Here is a 16,909-nt window from a genome sequence, read left to right as displayed (position 1 = left end):
GTATAGGTCCGCTGGGGACCGAGGTATGTACTTGGGTTACTAGCCCACACTGAAGTATGTGCCGCTGCATCATCAATACTATTTCTACCCGCACTAGGTAGATTAAAGCTGTGACACATATGGGAATTTCCTGCAATATCTGTGAAAAACCTTACTGAATCAAGTCTAGTGCATTAAATGCAAAGGTTATGTATTATGGTGAGCCAGGATTGTACGCAGCCTCTCTAAGGGAGGCAGATGTGATGTGACGTCTTGGAGTTCCAAGAACTAGATTGACAATGTGCCAGACAAATATGGACTTTAGGAACAATAAATGGTAAGTGGCTTTCCTGGAGATTCCCTAGGGGGAGGTAAATGCAAATTTGCCACCTCTGGTTATGCAAAAACCCAGCCTTTTCAAGCTACACTCTGAGGAGTGGCCAATGGGTGGTCATTGTTGGCTGATTACCCGCTCCTGGAGACAAGATTAAAGGCCCAAGGTGTATAAAGAAATGCCTGAATTTCCCAGCCTTGCTTGTGGCTCTGGATCCAAGACAGTTATGAATGTGGAACCATGACAAAAACCCAGTTGTAGGTTTTGAAGGACTGACTGCTCCCAGAGCCCGGGGTTGGAGATGGGATGGTCTTTTTAGCACATGTGCAGGTTCTTTTATTGTTTTAATATGCTTTCTTTGTAATTCTTTCACCTTAAATATGCTTGCATAGAAAGAGCCGGGTGGTAACATAACTGGCAATTACAGCTGCTCATAACCGTTGGAGAGAAAGCAAAGTGCAGACGCTGGCCTATTTAGGCAGTCTGGCTTGCTGGGAATATTGCTGTGTAAGACAGGGAACTGTGCAGCCTTAGAAAAAACCCCAGTCAAGAGGAAGAGAGACTTGGTTCTTCACTCAAGAGAGGTGATGGCTGGGAGCTGGAAACCTTTAAGTGAGTGTCCTTGGTGAAACATGGAGGGGGAATACAGGTGCAGCTACCCTGGAACTGTAACAAAGCTAACACAGGTACACAGGTATGCCCGCTCATACTATAATCACACTCAAATTTGCAGCATGGATGTACTCTACGTATCCTCACATCTCAGGTCATCCATTAGTTCACTGCTGCTGCAGGGCCAGCAGGAGCAGGGCAAAGAATTGGTTCAGTGGGACTCACAGAAATAGCAATTGTTATTGCACTGTTATTGCAGATTATAGATTACCAAATTGCTGAATTTTTATGTAAACACTATTTCAGAGAGATGGATTAACCAGCTTTGAAAGCAGTATTCTTTACATAAGTCTCTATCAAATTTCCTCTTCTCTCTAGCTCACTCACTCAAATAAAGGATCAGACCCTACAAAGTGCTGAGCACCCTTAATTCCTATTGATTTAAATGGGAGTGAAGGCCACCCACTACCTTTCAGGATCAAATACAGATTAATTAAACACTGGTACGGATTAGAACGTTGGTTGAAGCAATGTGTTATCTTATGTCTGTTCTCAGGCACATGAAGCTAGTGGGGGCACGTTGGAAAGTTTTTCTTCCAATTAACCCTTGCGCAACAGACTGAGACCCTTAAACTATTTAGCTGAAGGTACCATCACATAGATGCACACTTGAGAGAGGGTTTTATTGTAGTCCTTGCAGGAGCCCAAGGCCTAACTAACAGTCTGAACCAAAGGCTGTGAACCAGAGTAGGCCTGGCCTTGGCAAAAACACCCACATTAAGTATTAGGATGGCACAGGACATGAGGAGTTCTCAAGTAACTACGTAAACACAATCATAAGAGATAGTACAGGAGCATACCAATCCCTCCTAAGGATGGGATGACAGGATAATGGGAAAGGGTGTTTAGTTCGAACTAGCAGGTACCAGGAGAAGGGTGGTAACTAGTAACATCTGGAGTGTAATATGTAACTTATTTCATAGGAGGGGCATTTTTGTCCAGCCGAGGGGACAGTGTCCTGGTGTGCTGACTGAGCGGGTACCATTGTTGTGGGTATACATATGTTAGTGTACCGGTAACCACAGAGCCAGAGCATTAGTACTGTGCTTCATCGACAATAAACCTGGCCAAGCGCCTTTGCCACTGAACTGAGCCTGTGATCTTTCCTTATGAGTAACATTGAGTTCTGCTGAATTAATATGCTGCGCTGTCTGCTAGTGCAGCTGACATCAGAGCTCCAAGACAGTAACAAAGCTGCAGCAGCAACATTCCTCAGCACGTAACAACACTTATTACCCTCCCCACCACTCCAGGAAGCTCACGTTAAGATGAAGTTAAGCTGCTTTTCTTCATTTGCACTTGGCGAGGCTGGTGCAGTATTTTCATATGGACACAGATCTCACTAGTTATCCTGGCCTTTGGCACCTGGAGATGTTACGACATAGTCTACGTGAGGCTGTAACATGAGCGCATCCAGAAACATAGGTGAGTACTGGATGTAGCTGCCTGCGGAAGCTGCATGGTCAGAGCACAGGACACTGGTGTGCTGTACTCTATACTGGCCTCTGATCTGTTTTCAGTTGCATTTGCAGTATTGGCTTTGACCCATAAAGACCTAACCAGCCCAGGACCAGCCTACCCCAGAAACTGCATCTCTCCCAATGTATTGCCACCCCTGTTCTGATCAGCAGAGGTGCTCAAACTTACAGTCCCCAGGCTTAAATGGGAGAGTGGACTGGCAGCAGAGTGTGCTCCATGGGCATTCTGGACAATTCAACTCACTCTCTGCTCCTGTCTGATATGGTCTGGCTTTGATGACCTTCAGGGCATGTTTCCCAAGAGCTCTGTCCCTGTGCCCAGTGCAGGAGCACAGTGGGAAGGTTTTACTCCACCTTTGTTTCCCCATAGTAGGGACTGGTCCAGCCCCCAGTGTAAATCAGCCCAGGCCCAGGGCTACTCTGCTTCCCATGGTACTCCAAGGGTTGTGGGAAGCAGAGAACAGCTGCAGTACAGCAGCACCCAAGCCATGTCCCCCTTCTTCCCACTCCTGGCTTGCCCTTGACCTTCTTCCTCACTGCCTCCCAGCATGTCCTATGTGCTGTGGACTGGGAAGTGACCTGCTATTAGGCCACTCTGATCACTCTATGTTGGCGGGGGGACCCCGTACACAAGAAGCCATTTCCTCCTCTGGTGCCAAGGGGCCCGAGCACAACAGAGAGTTAGCCCCTCCAAGGGGCCTGCCTATTTTCCAAAGCTTGGAAGCAGGTCTGGTGCTTTAGGGGATGCTGGACAAGCAGATGTGGGAGGTGAGTTACGTTCTTGGGCATTCTGAAAGTTGGGAAATGGGAAAGTGGTCAGTTGCTTTAAAAGATTTTACAGACTCCTAGAGCTAGGGAGAGGGGCTTTTTAACACAAGAAAGAAAGGAAGGAATGGGTGAATGCACATTAGTATGTGTTGGCCCACTTAGAGTATGTCCCAGAGATCAGGCTGCAGCCTGAGCCCAAACATTTACACTGCAATGAAACAGCCCCATGAGTCAGTTGGCACAGGTCACCCATGGGTGTCCGATTGCAGTGTAGACCCTCCCATCTCACAGGGTCCTAGAGCCCAGCCTCAGCTCAAGTCCTTAAAGAGCACTTTAGCCCAAGACCTGTGAGCCAGAGTCAGCTATCACTAGCCAGTCGCAGGTTTTTAACTGCAGTGTAGGCAGGCCCTTAATGTAAACTTCTGCTCTCTGTGGTGCTGAAATGTGTTCTCCACCTCCCAACCCTGCTATGGCTCTTTTACCTGTGTCTGTGAGGATGGTACCTGGAAGGAAAGCTTCATTCCAGAGCATTCATTGAGAGTCTGATTAGTATTGATCAGGCAGCACATTCCACTTAATCTCAGCATCTCAATGTGGTAGCTACAGCTGATCACAATCTCAAAGGAAAGCTGATTGCTAATTATCTTTCTCTCTGGGAACGCCTGAGAAAGCTGGTCAATAGCAGTTATCTCCATGGCACAGAGGGGATGATAACAATGCTGGAGGGGGGCTGAGCACTTTGTGGGAGTGCTGAGCACCCCTTCACTGAGAGTTAGAGATGCTCAGGATTTAGCATGCCCAAGCCCAGAGAGGGTGTGTGTGTTTGTGTGTGTAAGAGACAGAGAATTTCAATTAAAACCAAAGTCATTCTCCACATAGCCCTGCTGTTGGGCGAGGAGATGCAGAGGAAGGTAGAGACAGGCTTTTTTATGTATAATGGAGATATACCTATCTCACAGAACTGGAAGGGACCTTAAAAGGTCATTGAGTCCAGTCCTCTGCCTTCACAGTAAGATCAAATACTGTCCCTGACAGATTTTTGCCGAGATACTTAAAAGGCTCCCTGAAGGACTGAACAAACAACCCTGGGTTTAGCAAGACAATGCTCAAACCACTGAGCTATCCTTCCCTCCCACTCAGCTACTGGGCCTTTCACACCAGGCTGCTGGGTGGGAGCAGCTGTAAGAACCCATGAGCCTAGAACCAGGGATTGTGTAGTCTGAGGCAGATGCTGCTTCCTTTCAGCACCAGGGGCAGGCTAGTCACCAAGAAGTCCAGAGAGGCTAAGCCCTGCAGGAAGTCCCACCCTAAATGGCATGAGTGACAGCTCCCTGTGATTCCCTGATTGGCTGGCGCTCTTCATATAAACGAAGAAGCCATTTCTGGGAGCAGGCTGAGCAATGCAGACCTCCAGTGTTTTTTGCCCTAGACCGGCCTTGCATGGATCTTAGATTCTTGACCTTGGCCTAGCTCCTGACCCTGACATTGGTTTATTGTCTTTGACTTAGGACCACTGCTGACCCTGGTGCAAGACCTCAGCCTGGCCTGACTCTGATTCTTGCCTCACGCTTTCAGCATGATAATGGACTCTGCCTCTGCAGTGTGATCTGGACTGACCTCAGACTGGTCTTTGTCTCTTCCACTCCAACACTGAGCAATTCAGTCTATGCCCACAGGCTGCCCACAGCCCAGCCCTGACAGTGACTGAAAGCCCTTGCCATCCTAGCCAGCAAGCATCCATATCACTGTCATAAGCATAAGTCACAATTTTGAACCTTAGCGTCCAAAATGTGGGTGCCTGCATGAACCCTCCAAGCTTAATTACCAGCTTGGATCTGATAGCGCTGCCACCAGCCAGAATTCCAGTGTTTGGCTCACTCTGGTCTCCCCAAAACCTTCCCTGGGGGACCCCAACGGACTCCAGAGGCCCTGAGTCTCACAACAAAGGGAAATAACCCACTTCTTTCCCCTCTTTACCTCCTCCCAGATCTTCCCGCTCCTGGGTACACTAGGAGATTACCGTGTTTCAAGTCCTTGAAATGCAAACACAGAGAGGACCATTCACCTTCCCCCCTCCTCTTTTTCCCCCTCCCAGTCTTTCCCTGAGAGAGACTGTAATTCTGGCACAGAGATTCCTGTCCCCTTGAGCCTCAGCTAGAAAAGAAAATCAACAAGTTTTAAAAGAAAGCTTTATATAAAAGAAAGTAAAAGACATAAAAATGGTCTCTGTATCAAGGTGACAATACAGGGTCATGTGCTTAAGAAAAATACAAAAACAATATAGAAACCTATTGTCTTCTACCTTTGTACTTACACTTGGAAACTGAAGATTAGAAAAGCCTGAAGATAGAGAGATCCCTCTCAGAGCCAAAAGAGCACACCAGAGAGACAGATGAAGAACACACACCCAAAAATTCCCTCCCTGAGCTTTGAAAAATCTGGTTTCCTGATTGGTCCTCTGGTCAGGTGTTTGGTTCCCTATTTTAACCCTTTACAGGTAAAAGAAACATTAACCCTTAGCTATCTATTTATGACAATCACACACAACCTCCCTCCCTGCCACAAGTGGTGCTAATTGGCTGGCTTAGTAGATGGGGCTTTCCCACTCATCCCCAGAAGAGAACCCCTTATAATGACACCACCACCACTTTTCTTGAGAAAGGGCAGATCTGTCTTAGGCACCTGCCTCCAGGAGGGAATTCATGGCTGGGAATCACAAGTGAGGACAGGCCTGGATCTCTGACCTGGACTTTGGCACCTTTGATGGGTGAGGCTTGACAAAAACAGACTGTGTAGACCCTGTTCTTCAGTGCCTAACTCTCCCTATGCCTCAAATGGAGCACCTGGGCTCCTCACACAGGGCTTGCGGTTCCACTGTGCACCAAGGTGCCTAAAGCTAGATGCTGCAACGCTGAGCCTAAGTCCCCTTTGTGGATCTAGCCCTAAGCAACACTTGCCCAATTTCACACAGGGAGCCTGTGATAAAGCTGGGAATTTAACCCAGATCCCCCAATCTCCAGGCTAGTGCCCGAACCAGTGGATTGTCCTTCTGGCTGTTGTTCCTGCCTGTGCTGTACTATGTCTATGGCTGGATACAGGACTGCAATCCCTAGGGCTGTCAATCAGGCTCCTTTCAGTAGCACTACAATCAGGGAGGGAAGAACAGGGATGTTGTTCTCTCATGAAAGCTCTGGTTGCTGCGTGGCGTGTAGTTACAGCACACATGACTCTGAGGCGGCTGAGTCCCAGAAGTGTGAGACTGCTCTTTGAAAAGTGTGAGATAGAGCCAATGCCAGGAGAAATGCAACAGCAAATAGCCAAGCAGAGAGTAGTTGCATTAACACATGGAACCCTGTGTCTCATGATTCAGCTGTGAGAATAGGCCAGCGGTAGGAAAGGGGAAACAGGAATTCCATCCTTATTTGGAGGAGTGTGGCCTCCCTTTTAATGAGATACAGCTGAAAGCGCTGAACTAGCATTTTCCATGGCAATTAGCCACCCCTACACATTAACTGGCCTCTTGGGATTTTTAAAATAATGGGACTGTATGAAAGCTGCACTGGTTTCCGGCCTGTGTTAATGATCTCCATGGCAATGCTCAGTTCATAAGGGCTGATGCAGCTTATGGGGCTTTAGGCACAGTGTATGAAAGGCATGGCTGACTGGAAACAAAGCCAGGTCTCTCTATGTTAGTGCAGAGTGCTGCCCATTATAAGCACTGGAATGGGTTACCTAGGGAGGTGATGGAATCGTCATCCTTAGAGGCTTTTAAGGCCCGGCTTGACAAAGCCCTGGCTGGGATGATTTAGTTGGTGTTAGTCCTGCTTTGAGCAGGGGGTTGGAGTAGATGACCTCCTGAGGCCCCTTCCAACCCTAATATTCTATTAACATAAATTTGCATAAGCTATTGTAGGAAGGCCTGCAGCCATGCCCGTCTCTGCATGTGTCCTCATCCAATATGAGGGGCATGCGAGGTCCAAAAAAAGCTTAGAGCATTGTAGAAGTGGAGTTTGCAAACTGTACCATAGAATCTCTATGGACAGAAATTCCATGCTCGAATAGTAAGAATATAGCAGTAGGACTACACTACCGACCACCTGACCAGGATTGCGATGGTAGCTGAAATGCTCAGGGAGATTAGAAGGGCTATAAAAATAGAACACTTAAAAATAATGGATGAACTACACAGAAATGAGGAAGCTAGTTAAACGGAAATTAAAAGGCACAGTCACAAAAGTGAAATGCTTGCAAGCTTCATGTAAACTTTTAAAAAACACCATAATAGAGGCTCAAATTAAATGTACAGTAGAACCTCAGAGTTACGAATACCAGTTACGAACTGACCAGTCAACCACACACCTCATTTGGAACCAGAAGTACACAATCAAGCAGCAGCAAAGACTTCCCCCCTGCCACCCAAGAAAAAAGCAAATACAGTACAGTGCTGTTTTAAATGTAAACTACTAAAAAAAAATAAAGCGAAAGCAGCATTTTCTTCCACTTAGTTAAGTTTCAAAGCTGCATTAAGCACATGTTCAGTTGTAAACTTTTGAAAGAACAACCATAATGTTTTTTTCGGAGTTATGAACAACCTCCATTCCTGAGGTGTTCGTAACTCTGAGGGTCTATTGCATACCTCAAATTAAAAAACATAATAAGAGGACCAAAAAAATGCCACCCTGCCTAAACAACAAAGTAAAAGAAGTGGTTAGAGGCTAGGGTAACCAGATGTCCTGATTTTATAGGGACGGTCCCAATTTTTGGGTCTTTTTCTTATATAGGCTCCTATTAACCCCCACCCCCATCCCGATTTTTCACATTTGCTGTCTGGTCATCCTATTAGAGGGAAAAAGGCATCCTTTATCAACTGGAATTTACTGAGGAATATAGAAAGGACTATAAACTCTAGCAAGTCAACTGTAAAAGTATAATTAGGCAGGCCAAAACAGAATTTGACGCGCAACTAGGTAAAGACTCAAAAACTAACATTTTTTTTTAAGTACATCAGAAACAGCATCGTACTGCTGGAGATGCCGCCTTTTAGATGATGCTAAACCCAAGGTCCTGACTAGCTGCAATCATCAGTGATCTCATTGCACTTTTAGCCAGAGTCCGGGTGTTAGCCTCAGTCCCCTGGCCAAATTCAGGGTCAATCAGAAATGTTATCCTCTGCTTCCTTCCCCATCTTCCCCCCCCAGAAAAACCCTATTGTGTGGCATCATTGTGTGGTGTTAAGCAGATACTCTGTTCCACCCCAGTTGTGGCTGCATTTCATTGGCAAGTGACTGTCCTCACTATGGAGAATGGGTGAAAGTTACCCCATGCAGAGGGCCGGCACAAGGCCTAGATTCAACTAAAGCCCCACTTTGGCATTGGCGTCGTGCATAGCCCTTGTGCTGACTCTGCATGTACATTTCATTCAGGTCTTCCAAGGGCTTTAGGTGCCTTTGGGATGAAAGGCACTTTAAAAATGTGAACTATTATTATTATCTGTGTTATCGTAGCACCTAGATGCTTGAGTCATGGACCAGGACCCCATTGTGCTCGGTGCAGTGCAAAGGTAAAACGAAGGCACAATCCAAAACACTGGCTTCACGGATGTGATCCTACCTCTCCCTAGTGGCTGGCTCTGCAACTCTAACAGTTGCTCCATGGAGCTAGAAGGGCAGTAGAGATGGGTGCCGGAGGTCGTAGGGTCTGTCCCTGCTGACGAGCATGCCGCTGTCCGTACGTAGGCACGCTTTGGATGCTGCTATTATTAGAGCACAGAGACATAGCTTTGTTGTGTACTTTCTGCCAATGACCCTGCCTCCCTGCCCTGAGTCTGTGATTCAGGCAGTGCACTTTTGTCACTATTCTGAATCCATTTCCATCCCGCATTTGAGCCCAGCTGCATAAAATTTCAGCTGGCCATGGCCTGTTAAGTGCATTAGCCAAGGCGAGGTGATGAGGCAGCTGTGGCCCCAACCAGAGGAAAAAGGAGCGGAAGCCAACCAAGGCCTAGACCCTGTTATTAAAATCCCCATTTAGATGGATGAAATTGCAGACAACAAGCTCAGGCGTATGATTATGAAGCTTTCTCAGGAGAAGAGGGCACAGGCGTTGGGCCTGCCTATTGAGTCTCAGGCCATTTAAAGGGCTGAATGGGACTCTGAAAGGAGGGTGGTGAGAATCTGTACAAGAGGGATAATGTGATGTGTGCGCTGGAAAACACACATTATTTAGAGCCTTATATGAGTTACATTCCTGGTGCTCATCCATCCTGTTACCATTGTTGGAGTCTCTCTCCCCTAGTGTCAAGCTCAATCCCGCGTTATGAGTCTGTTGTTGGAGCCAAGTAGCTTACTGAGTCTGAGAAATGATGGGGGAAGGATTCTTAGAGCAGAATTGAATGATACCATGCTCTGGTGTAAAGTGTACGTGATTCCATCAGAGTCAACAGAGAGTAAACAATCAACCATTGTGCCCTGTAGGCAAATCACATAGGCACTAGCATCTTATTCCATCTCCTAGGCAGGGAAGTCCTTGAATGGAGGGAAATCCAGATGCTGCAGGAGTAGCGCCAACAAGTGAATATTTGGTGCTTTTATTCCAAATACAGTCCTGACCCCAACAGGCTGTTTGAACTTGCAAAGCTTTCTCTCAGCTGAGACGTAAAACCAAAGTCCTGACTTCCTTGAGGTAAAAGGCCCCACTGCATGTTGTTCAAGGTGGGGACATTAACCTTGACCAAATTACAGCTGGGTTAGTGGCTTAGTGAGTTACATTGGGATTTCTGCTGTGGATTGTCTCAGCTACTGCAGGCCCAGATGCCATCTCTCAGAGATTCTGGGCCTGTTCACCATTGCCCTGCACCTTGCACAGTCATTTTCACCAGTGCAAAGTGGGCGTAACACACTGCTCTTCTGATACAGTAGCATTTCCTGCTTGCTTCGTACCAGTGTACATGACTGCACAGCGAATCAAGTCTTTTGTCAGGCTTATTAATATCAACCCTGACAGGAGGAAGCAGATTCAAATCTGGTGCAACTCGAATTGATTGCAGTGCCATTGCACGTCTTTACAATGGGTCTGGACGTGGCCCTCTGGGCCTAGTATACTGATCCTTAACAACCGAGGTCACAAGAGCAAAACTGCAGGAATCAGGAATTAGCTTGTGAATTGGCAGGACTAATATAAATGAACGTCTCCTTTAAAGAAGCTGCCCTCTTGGGTTCAGTGGAATCGGGAGAATGAGATTATGTTATTATTAGCTGGCATAAATTTGATCTGTGATCTCTTGTCAGATATGCAATATGGTAAGTAATTGTTGTGGTACCTGATAGAATCTCATGGAAAGTGTCACTCAATGGAAGGCTGCGGGAGGATTTCATTATCTGTCTCACAGCAGTTGGTGGTGAAGTTTAATAGCCTGATTCTATAGCTTTGTCTAAAAGTGCTAAGTGGCTTTTGCTGTCACTTTCTGAGTCTTGTGTCTAGGGGGTAGATGCTGAGGGATGAGGGACTAGAAGAGAAGCACCAGTGGGGGCAGAGAACGCTACCACCACCTCTTGTACCCTTGTTCCATTACATTCTTCTTTCACATCCATTCATAGACACAACATTCTGAGAGGAAGTACAGTAGCTGACTCACAAAGTATTTACAAGAGTAATTTGCAGATGGAACAGACATGAATCATAAAACTTCAAGGAAGTCTGTCTAGTGGTTAGAGCAGGGAACTTCAAGTATAGCCATCTGTGGGATAATTCTGATATCTCTTCTGCCTGATACCTATGGACTTGCTCCTGATGTGCGTCAGTGTAAGTGAGGGATTCACAGAGCCCCTGCTCAGCTGATACTAAAGCCTGTAGGCAGCTACACTCACTCAATGCCTAAATGTTCGCAGTAAAAGTTCCCTCGGTGCCTGTGTACATGCATACTGCAGCCCCATGCCAGGTGCATGGGCGCCCAAGTCCCAGACCAATGCGCAAATTGGGGAAAGATGGGTGTTCTCGAAGCCCAATCTAATAAGTGTGCTCAGACCTTGCCTATCAGATCAGAATCCTATAGATGAGCTTACACAGCAGGCATGACTCGTGGACCCTCTGGAGCACCCCTTGCGGACCCCCAGGGGTCCGCAGACACCACTTTGAGAAATCCTGCAAAAGACGATGAAATGAGTTAAATCCAACAGGTTTTGTATTATTAAAGCTGAAGACGGTATTTGGTATTGTTGTTTCTTTGTTTTGCTCAGTTGCCCAGAGTAAGTAAAAAGCAGCTCCACAATCTCCAGTAGCTCCAATTTGTTCACTTTTAAGTTACTGTTTGTTAAACTGAGGCACCGATGTGTGATTAAAGCCAGGCACAGCATCTTTTTGTTCTGTGTTTGTACAGCACCCAGCACCATAGGGTCCTGGCCTGTAACTGGAGCTCCGAGGTGCTACTGCAGTGCAAACAAACAAGAGATGCTGTGCAAGCATCTTAACTCCCCATTTTACCCCTGTACTTCAGACGTTACCTGCAGCCCCACACAGCTCTGCAAATGCACCTCCATCCTGAACTGCAGCTCTGCTTTGCTGGGACCACAACACACAGTGCCTCACACTCCAGACCTGCCGCCACCCTTACTGTTCCTCACAGCCAATGGAATCGAGCCTCCCAGTGCAGATTGACAGACTTGGGCTTGCAGGGCTCACACGAGCACTCTACAAATAGCTGCATAGAGAGTGCTTTGAAGTTGCCATTCGGGCTGTGAAGCCCACCCCCTCCCTAAGCTTCAGAGCCTGAGCTCCAGCCTAAGATGCAATGTCTACATGGCTGTTTTTACTGTAGGAATCCCACAAGCCTGGATCTGTTGACCCAAGCTGGGACGCTTGCTTGCACAGGGTGTGTAGACGTACCTGCACAGCCCCGCCCATGAGTCTCAATCCTGATTTGCACCAAGCCTTGCTATTCTGTTCCTCACTGTCACTAGTGGGGAGTGCCATTCCTGGCAACTTACAGCTAATCGTAGAGAGGTTTGGTAACACAGATATGTATCCAAAGGGGGCTAGAAGGAAGACCAGTAAACTCATTTCATTTATTATTTTCTACCCACCTTTGAAACGAACCCAACTGCAGCACCCAGCTTCTTTGTACTGCACCACTTGTAAATGTTGCTGCAATTTTGTTGTTTCACAGCTGTACTGCATTATGAAATTATTGGCCGAGGGCTTAACTGAGAAGTTCAATGAGTGTCACACAGTACAATAAGGAAAACCAGCTTGCAGTAATGCGAGATGGGAAACACTGCAGGTTTAAAAATACAAGTGTAAATGTTTGCAGCTATTCTGTTTGTGAAGCTTACAAATTTTATTGGCTTAGGCTCCCATCTAGTCATCAGGTCTGCACAGGTGAATCCTTGCTGCTACATAGAGACCCAGTAGACTTCGCATCAGGATCTGCCTGTGCAGATATCATGGTAAGAGTAGGACCTTTAACAGCACAGCTTGTAAATTCTTTGCTGTGCACCTTGCCACTAGGGGAGCTTGTAAGAAATTATTTGAACCAACCAGTGCACAATTAAATTTACTTCTCACAGATACACAAAATCATATATGTGAAAGTGCAAACCTGCAGGCAAAGATGTTTTCTACTTCCACTGCAACTTTCAAGCATTGGTGTCTTTGTTTAAATCAAAGAAACTATTTTCATGTCAAGCAAGATAACAGAGCACTGCATCCTGGCCAAGTTAGGTTTCAGATTCCAGCTTCTTTTTCACCATTTCACGTTTCCACAATGGAGACCAAACATGGGAAATTTCAGCCCTTCATTCCAATAGGGAATGACTCAAAGTAATAAGCACATGAAAACAAAGGGGTTTAGAATGGAAATTGTTCTGCAGCCCTAACTCTAGTGGTTGCTACATGACACAGTGTATCATATGTGGAATCTGCATTGGTGTGTGGTGTATCTTCATTTTTTTCTTAAACTCAGACATTTATACCCTTAAAGCACAGCCAGGCGAGCTTGGTATTGACAAGCTTAATTTACCAGTAAAAGGTAATTTGCGAAAGGACTCATGATCTCCAGAAATATTGAAGATTGCTCCTTCTCATAGCACTGTTTCAATGATAATAAGTGGCTGCAGCATCAGCTGACTGACAGCTAAATGGGTGAAATTGTTCTTTCAATAAAACTGACCTAACCAGATCAGCCACACCATCACTGGTTCATTCACCTGCACGTCCACCAATGTAATATATGCCATCATATGCCAGCAATGCCCCTCTGCTATGTACATCGGCCAAACTGGACAGTCACTACGGAAAAGGATAAATGGACACAAATCAGATATCAGGAATGGCAATATACAAAACCTGTAGGAGAGCACTTCAACCTCCCTGGCCACACTATAGCAGACCTTAAGGTGGCTATCCTGCAGCAAAAAAACTTCAGACCAGACTGCAAAGAGAAACTGCTGAGCTTCAGTTCATTTGCAAATTTGACACCATCAGCTCTGGACTAAACAAGACTGTGAATGGCTTGCCAATTACAGAACCAGTTTCTCCTCCCTTGGTTTTCACACCTCTACTGCTAGAACAGGGCTCACCCCCCTGACTGAACTAACCTCGTTATCTCTAGCTTGCTTGCTAGCATATATATACCTGCCCCTGGAAATTTCACTACCTGCGTCTGACGAAGTGGGTATTCACCACGAAAGCTCACGCTCCAAAACCTCTGTTAGTCTATAAGGTGCCACAGGATTCTCTGCTGCTTTCAATAAAACTGTAATTTGTAACGAGACGAGAAGATCTTCAAGCCTCAGAAGGGCCCACCACAACTTCTGCAAGAGCTCTAACTCCGATGGACGGCAGTACGGAGACACTCAGTAATAGCAGCACATTGGTGACCTTTTGCTATGCTCCTAAGCAGCTGTTGCTGTCATGGGGAGCATCGACAGTTCAAAGCAGGGAAAGGTTCCCAGGGGAAATGTTGCTTGAAAGTGGCGGTTGCTCTTACAGATGTTGCTGCAAACAAGCGTCTACTCTACTGTATTCTCATGGTGTTGTGTTGTTTACCGCACATTGATTTTAGTTCCTCTGGAACATATTAACATTCACATTGCAAGTACCCCTCCGTGTTTGGTATAGATGCCAGGGGATACCACTGTTATGCTGAAGACTGCCACCAGATGAGCTTTGGATCCAAAGAAAATCACAGACCATGTTAAAGCCAGTGGAGATGCCAAGCATGCTCAGGTTCAAAGATGCAATCAAGGCCTTTTATGTAGTAAAGACAGCTGCAAGCAATAGTGGTGATGACCCATGGCAACAAACAGAGCTTAATCAGGTATCCAGCAGGGGTTCCCTTGTTACGACACAGTTGCAGGCAGTGTGTGTGGGAGGCAGGAAAGCCAGCAGGAGGAGTTGTGAGCATGACCCTGAGAGCAAGCAGAGAGACAGCTTCTTGGGCACAGAGTTCACGGGAGTGGCAGATTTGGGAATTCCTGAGCAAGGAAGCTGCCTGCTCTTTGTTCCTACTGTGTTCAGTGAAACAGGACTTGGTGTTCATTTCTTATAGATAAACATATGTAGGAATGACCCCGGGCCCACAGGCCTGGATACCTATATTATGAGGCATTTTGTTCTTGTCTGCAAACTGGGCACACCCGGTTTCTTATCTCAGGAACTTGGCCTCCTCCATCCTCCCCTGTATTTTCACACAGACGGCCCCGTTTGCATCTGGCAGTGTTTTGTAACTTCCCCCCTCTGTAGTTTCCCACAAGACTACTGTGTCTGCAGCTGGGGGGTGTTTTGCAGTTTGCTATGCTGTTGAGCTTGTGATGGGGATTTTTGTAAGAAATCTTGCTTTGTGCTGTGCAATTGCGCATGTGTAATCTTAGATAATAAAAGAGGCAGGTGAACTCAGAAAAGCAGCTTTTTCACCTCCTCGTTATCCTGCAAATTGGTGTCGAGTCTTTCCTTCATCTGGCGCCCGAACGTGGGGCCGAGCAACTTGGAACAGAGGCCTTAGGCGGTAGCCTGAGGGCCTTTCGCTCACACGCCCGGCAAGGGTTAGAGACGTGTCATCATCCGACTCTTGGATCTCGGTGAGTATGGGAGCTTCCCTATCAGCAACGCAGCTAAGGCATAGGGATGACTTGTCTTATTTGCGCCGTAAGGCTCATCATAAATGCAATGTTAAAGAGCTTTCTGCTATGCTTCAGCTAATAGGGGAACAATGTCCTTGTATCCGGAGGGCGGGACCCTCCGATATTGGACTGGGAAAAAATTGGCCATACGTTGCAGCTGAACCTAGGGCACCGATTGAGGTGCTGCACTCCTGGCATCTCTGCAGGGATGCGGTGGAGCACTTTGCCCTCCAGAGGCTCAATCGTTGCTTGAATGTGGTCCTCCAGCAGCCTTGCCTACTTTTCCCCTCTGCACCTGTTTCCTAAACCTAATAGTAACCCCCCCTTCTGTACCTGCCCCTCGCCTCTCGTGGAACAACCCCTTTGCCCTCAATGCCCAGGGCCACCTTTGCCAGTCCCCGTGACACTGGCACCTTCCTGTAAGGCACCGCAGCAAACTGCTACTCAAAAATGTGGCGCAGCTAAGTTGTCCCCTGATTTATCAGCCTCAGAATTAGCTGACCTGACGGCTGTATGCCCTGTGACCTGGGTTGCAGAGGACTTGGACGCGACGGTAATCCTACCGTTATTGGCACCTGGGCTGCACTACCCTTTTCTGTTGTGAGAGAGATTCGTAAGGCTATTAACGAGTTTGGATTGGCCAGCACTTATGTTAAAGACTTATTGAGGGCTTGGGAACTGGGTATGCCTTAGTACCATATGATTGGAAACCACTCATAAGAATGTTGCTCAACCCGGTCAGTATGTGATTTGGTTAAGTGAGTTTGGTCAGATGCCTTATCCCTTTACACCCCTTATTGTGCCACTAGTGTGAATATCACCGTGGCGAGAATGAGAAATTGCACAAAGTAATAAGGTGCCAAAGGGATGTATGAAGATCAAATATGATAAATTTCAATTGCTCCAATTATGTTAATGTGTCTTTAATTATGCACACATTGTCCTTCCAACAGGTTGGTTTTTTACATGTGGCATACGAACTTTTAGTTAATCCCTGCCAATCTTAGTGATGGCACGTGCTGCTGTCTTAGCGAATGACTGTTGTGTTGCCTCTAAATCTATTCAGCAACGGCGCAAGCGATCTATGGAATTGTCAGGAGACTGTGATTCCTCGATGACATTGCTTAGCAAAGCAGAATATATGTCTCTTGCGATATCACTGGTTGGAGTTCCAGCACTGGCTGTATATGATGCACGTCAACTTGGTAAATTGGCATGCTATGCAGTAAAAGCATTAAATGCTACCTCTTCAGCTATTGGCCTTTTAAATTCAGAGCAGCATGAGTTAAGAGATGCGATTTTAGACAATAGAGCTGCTATAGATTTTTGCTATTAAAGCATCATCATGGTTGTGCATTGATTAAAAATATGTGTTGCTTTATTTGACAGATAACAGCCGCTCCATTGAGGACGACTGGAGGAGCTAAAGAATCTCACTCACAACATAAGACAGGACGTGGGATTTAGCGGATTTTGGGATTGGCTCACTGGTGGCTCCCTGATTTAACTTGGCTGAGAACGGCCTTTGGATATTGATAATTGGGCTTGTGGACTTGTGGGCCTGT

The sequence above is a fragment of the Chelonoidis abingdonii genome, chromosome 3, assembly GCF_003597395.2.
Source record: "Chelonoidis abingdonii isolate Lonesome George chromosome 3, CheloAbing_2.0, whole genome shotgun sequence".
Classification (NCBI taxonomy): Eukaryota; Metazoa; Chordata; order Testudines; family Testudinidae; genus Chelonoidis; species Chelonoidis abingdonii.
Note: the sequence above shows the minus strand (reverse complement) of the source record.